This window comes from Hippopotamus amphibius, chromosome 8 (assembly GCF_030028045.1).
Source record: "Hippopotamus amphibius kiboko isolate mHipAmp2 chromosome 8, mHipAmp2.hap2, whole genome shotgun sequence".
Lineage (NCBI taxonomy): Eukaryota > Metazoa > Chordata > Mammalia > Artiodactyla > Hippopotamidae > Hippopotamus > Hippopotamus amphibius.
The window spans coordinates 77,186,453-77,192,452 of record NC_080193.1 but is presented as its reverse complement, the minus strand read 5'-3'; positions in this window follow the sequence as shown (position 1 = coordinate 77,192,452).

Below are 6,000 nucleotides of genomic sequence, written 5' to 3'. Positions count from 1 at the left end.
ATGCAAGTCATAAATATTACTAGAGACACATCAGAAAATGCAGTTCGCAAAAAAAAAAATTTGTCACTTATAACCCCATGACTTAAAGATACCTTGTTTTTTTATCTTGTGTTTCTTTGACCACTAATACTTTTGAATATTGTCCCATGGTTATTAGTTATTTAGATTTATTTGGTGAATAGTCTGTTCTCATTCTTTGCATATTGTGTTATTTGAAATACAATGGTGTCTTATCAATCTGTTTGGGATCTTTATATAGGATAGATATTAACCCTATGTGGTATTTGTAGCAAATATTTTTTCTGTTTGTGATTTTTTCTTAAAATTTTTAGATTGTTTTTTGATCTATGTTGATTTTTCCAACTCGGAATTTCTTTACTGGTTTTTATATTTACAAAGTACTTCTTCCCAAAATCACATATTTTCAGTTTACTTATGACCTCTCTCTCTGTGTCTTTCTTTCTTTGCATTTATCTCTTTAAGTGAAAGTGAGAAACTAACCCAATGTTTTTCCAATAGTTAACCAATTGTCCCAGCACCATTTTGTAACTCAGCCCTCCACAGTCCCTGCTCTGTGTCCCCAGGGCAGTCTGCTCTGAGCCAACCTACAGGAGAAAACCCTCCCCCCGGGGCCTGCAGTTCCCTGGCCACCAGAATTCACATAAAACCACTAGCAAACAAGATGTGATTTTTGATATTGTGGAGGTGTGGGGTTTACCTTGGAGACCGCAACACAAACAATTAAAAAATTCCCTCTAGATATTTCTGTTCACCCAAAGCCTTACCTGCTCTACCCCCAGAGAGGTCTACCTTTCTCTCCTTCTTGTTGCAGCCAAGGAACTTCAAACCCGTCACCCCTTCTCTTCCGCAGAACAACCGGGCTGTAGGGCCTCGGCCCAAACCCAGCTCTTTCCAAATGAAGGCCCTCTTCTCTGGGTAACAGCATCCACCTCCTTAGAAAGCAGGGTAGCAACGTCCTTTGTCATTTGAGAATGCCTCTGGGGTCTCAGCTCCCACCCCACGGGGCTTATTAACCTACTTCTCCCAAACAAATCCAGTGTAGGTTCTAAGTGGAATCCCATACCACCTGCTAATGGAGCCCAGGTTGCTCTGACTCCTGAAGTGTCTTGAACATGCAGGAAGCGGGAGTTCTGGAAAGATGCAGAATCTGGAGTCTCCCCTTAGAGTGCTAATATTCAGAGGGGCTGCCCTGGGAGCAACAGGAGCACCCCTCCTGAGGAGAAGCCGCTAAAGACCCAGGCCCCAGGGTGGTCTCACTGGCACGTAGGGGCCGTGTGCACCACCCTCACCATGGGCAGGACCACGGGAGAGATGTGCGGGCAGGGCTGCAGGGCTCCGGAAGGCTCCCAGACCCACACTCCCAGGAGCAGCTGTTTAAGGCTGGGGAGTGGCCCAATCCCAGTGGCCACCGCAAGGTGGCAGCAGCTAGAGTAGTGACCGTGCTAATGGGCGCTCATCACAGCAGGCGTAGAAAGCCAGTGGGGGACTTCCCTGGCGGTCCAGTGGTTAAGACTCCAAGCTCCCAATGCAGGGGGACTGAGTTTGATCCCTGATCAAGGAACTAGATCACGCATGGCGCAACTAAAAACAGATCCCGCCTGCGGTAAAAAAGGATCCCACCTGCCACAACTAAGAAACCCAGCTCAGCCAAATAAATAAATAAATATTATAAAGAAAGGAAGGAAGCAAGCAAGCAAGTGGGTGGCAACATCAGGTACCGGGTAGTGGGCCGGGGGTGTTGCCCCAGATATTATCACACAGGTTTGTGGAAGCAAAGTTCTGACCTGCTCCAAAGGGGCGCTGATTCCTCCATGGTATGATCGCGCAGTGGTTAAGAGCATGGGCTTGGGCCCGAAAGCCTGGCTCACACCCCAGCTCTCCCCCTGTCTGAGCTGCAGTTTCCTCATCTGTACAATGGGGTGACAGTACTTACCGCAAGGCGTGGTTGGAGGATAACCACACACTGGGTCCTGACAACAACACAGGTTATTCTTTCATGGTTTCCGAGGCCCCAAGTCGGAAATCAAGGTGTCCGCAGGGCGGCACTCCCGCTGAAGGCTCCGGGGGAGGGCGTCTTCCAGCTTCTGGGGTCTCCAGGCTTTCCTTGACTTACATCGTTGTGGTCTCTGCCTCCGTCTTCACGTGGCCCTCTTCCCTGTATCTGTGTCCTCTCCCTCCTCCTTCTCCCTTATTGTGTCATTTGTACCGATGGGATTTTAATTTATGGAGGTGACTGAATGGTGACACCGAGAGGTCAGTGTCATTGAAAGAAGACTGTATTAAATGTCCCTAGGGAAGGGGCATGCCCCACCACACAGGACACACGGAAACATCACGTGGTCGGCAGGCAGAAGGCAAGAGGGAGGGGAAGGCACAGGCAGAGCCTTTACTGGCGTTTCCGTGAGGAAGGCAAGGCAGAGTTAACAGTGTAGGGTTGGCTGGTTTGCATAATTCCAGCGGGCCTTGGGCTACAGGGGTGGTCTCTAGTTGCCTGGTACCTGGCCCTGGGTTGTCTTAGGGCAGGGGCAACATGGGCTTGGCGGGTAAGAGTCAGATAAGAAGGTGGGTGGGGGCTTAGCCCTGGACCAGTCCGCCTGCCAGGAGAGGAGAGTTCCAGGCAAGCAGGAGAGAGGTAAATACTTTGGTCAATAGTTTGGCCCAGTGATGAATAGATGCCAAATAGACATACAGAATCTAAGAAAACACAATTAAGACACTCATCATTGGACTCAGGACCTGCCCTAATTCCAGATGATCTCAAGACCATAAATCATGTCTGCAAAGACTCTTTTCCAAATAAGATTATATTCAAAGGTTCCAGAGGTTAGGATATAGACATGTCTTTGGCGGAGGGGCGGGGAGGGGCACAATTCAACCCACTACAAATGACCATTGGCCAGATTGGTCTATAGTTTTCTGCTCATTAGTGTATCTCTCTCTCTCTCTCTCTCTCTCTCTCTTTCGGCAGCGCCACAAAATCTTAGCTCCCCAACCAGGGATTGAATCCAGGCCCACCGCAGTGAAAGCGTGGAATCCTAACCACTGGACTGCCAGGGAAGTCTCCTCTGCTTATTAGTGTAGACTCTGGGGGAAAAAGACAGTTTTGCCTTTTTTGATGAGGAGCCCTGCAGTGCTTCCTCCACAGTGATGGCTTTAGCTGAGTGCCAATGCCAGGAAGGAATCAGAGAGAGCGCATAGGAGGGACCCTGTGGGATGATTTCTGCTTGGGAGGGAAAGGTCTGAAGCCCAGGCATGAGGGAGATGACAAGAGAGCAGTGGCCACGGTGGCCAGAGGATCCAGGGTGCTCTGAAGGGGTAGGATGGCGGGGGCTCCATGGCTCAGGTGCCCTGGATTACTTCCAGGCTAAGGCTGCTATTCCTTTTTTTTTTTCCGTTTATTTATTTATTTGGTTGCACCAGGTCTTAGCTGTGATAGGCGGGCTCCCTAGCTGCAGCTCGCTGGCTCCTTGGTTGTGCCATGCGAACTCTTAGCTTCAACATGCATGTGGGATCCAGTTCCCTGACCAGGGATGGAACTTGGGCCCCCTGCATTGGTAGCGCAGAGTCTTAACCACGGCGCCACCAGAGAAGTCCCAAGGCTGCTATTCCTTAAGGTACTTTTGGCTGCTTGTAATGGAAAGCCTTGGCTCAATTTGCTGAAACAACTTGAAGACAAATCACCTCCCATCACAGGAAGTCCGGTGGCTGTAGGTACAGTTTGATCAAGGCTTTGCCCTGCTTTCCTTTGATCCCCTGGCTCCACCATTCTCCGTGTGGGGAATTTTCTCAGGCCAGGTGCCCTCGTGGTCATAAGAGACCCAGCTAGATACAATCATGTACAAGAGCAGAGCAGGACCACATTTTCCTAGGTCTCTTAATGAGAACCTCCCGGAGGTCCTGGTGTATCACTGGCTCTCATGACTCCATGGCCAGCATTGCATGTGCCTGATCTAGTCACCTCTCAGGGAAATGGCTTAGACCATGGGGACCCAATCCCAGAGCTGGACTGGGGCCAGACCCTCAACCCCACTATGTATCCTCCTTGTTATGGGAACTCCAGATCGATGCTTCGCATCACCCACATGCTAGTGCAGCAGAGGGTCTAGGGCGAGCCCACCTCCAAGGGAAGAGGCACTGAGAGATGCTGCCAGAATCCCCAGGGAAGCTGGGGAAAGGGCCACTGCCCTGGAGCACTCTCCCAGCCGTGGGCAAAGCTAGTTATTCATTCACTGCAGCAACTACAATAATATTACTTGTGGGGCAGGGGCTGAATTTTTAGGAGTGAAGTCTGGGAAATGACCTGGGAGTCTCTGTAGGCAGTTGTCCCTTCCAGGGGAATCTTGGGGTCACCTGGTGAAGAGACCCTTGAAAGGGCAAATGACCCATGAGCCCCTTACAGCAGGCAGTCTGTCCAAAACAGAAGGTGACTCGTCATCACCATCACGCTGACACTCGCCAGACCGTCCTCCCCAAGAGCTGTATCTCTGTCACCTCCTTATATTCCGGCATCAGTGCGGCATCGGTGCGGCATTGGTGCTTTTGGGCCGACCCCAACTGGATGTCTAACAATTCAATTCAGTTCTGATACCAACCAGAGTCCAACACGAACCCCAAGGGTTAGGGGCTCAGTCCCACAAAACTACCCCTACTTCAGGTGCCAGCTGCAAAAATGGGGTCCCCAGGCTACTGAACTTCTGCCGGGCCCGCCTCAGGTTCAATAGAATGACTCACAGAACTTAGGAAAGGACTTCCCTGGTGGTGCAATGGTTAAGAATCCACCTGCCAATGCAGGGGTCACGGGTTTGACCCCTGGTCTGGGAAGATCCCACATGCCTCGGAGCAACTAAGCCTATGCGCCACAAGTACTGAGCCTGAGATCTAGAGCCTGCGAGCCACAACTACTGAGCCCGTGTGCCCAGAGCCCAGACTCCACAAGAGAAGCCACCACAACAAGAAGCCTGTGCACCACAATGAAGAGTAGCCCCTGCTCGCCACAACTAGAGAAAGCCTGCGGGCAGCAACAAAGACCCAATGCAGCCAAAAGAAAAAAAAAAAAGAACTTAAGAAAACGTTGCACTTAGGACTACAGTTTATTACAAAAGACACAAATGAACAGCCAGATGAAGGTACATAGGGTGAGGTTGGGAAGGGTTCCCAGTGTGGGAGCCCCTGTCCTGTGGGGTCAGGATGGCCACCCTCACGGCACATGGATATGTTCACCAGCCCAGAAGCTCCCTTGGTCTTGTTGTTTCAGAGTTTTGATCACAGTTTCGTTGTGTGGGTAGGACTGAGTAAATCATTGGCTCTTGATGATTGATTTACTCCACCTCCCGCCCCTCCCCCGCCTCAGAGCTGTCGGGGTGGGGCTCAAAGTTCCAACCCTCTAACCACAGGACTGGCTCCGCTGGTGACCGGATCCCATTCTGAAGCTACCTGGTCACCTCCTCAGCACAAGCTCAGGTATGGTCAAAAGTTATGAATAACACAAGACACTACTATTGGGAAATTCCAAAGGTTTTAGGCACTCTGTGCCCGGAACCAAGGGCAAGGAACAAGTAAATATTTTTCATTATATGACACGTAAGGACTCATTCCCATTTTTCCAGAGGGAGGAACCCAACAACAGATGTTAAGTGACTTGCCTTAGGTAACACAGCTAGGAATAGCAACAGCAGGATTTGAACCCGGGTAGCTCCGCTCCAGAGGCCACGCAGTAGACACACCACCAGTTGCCTTGCTGTGTGGGGCTCTGGGGAGTTGAGGAGAGTGGCCTTCCTCAAAAGGGAATCCTAGGGACTTCCCTGGTGGCACAGTGGCTAAGACCCCACGCTCCCAATGCAGGGGGCCCGGGTCCAATCGCTGGTCAGGGAATAGACCCCACATGTGTGCCACAGCTAGAGTTCACATGCCACAACTAAAGAGCCTGCTGGCCGCAACTAGGACCCAGCACAACCAAATAAATAAATAATTTTTTTAAAA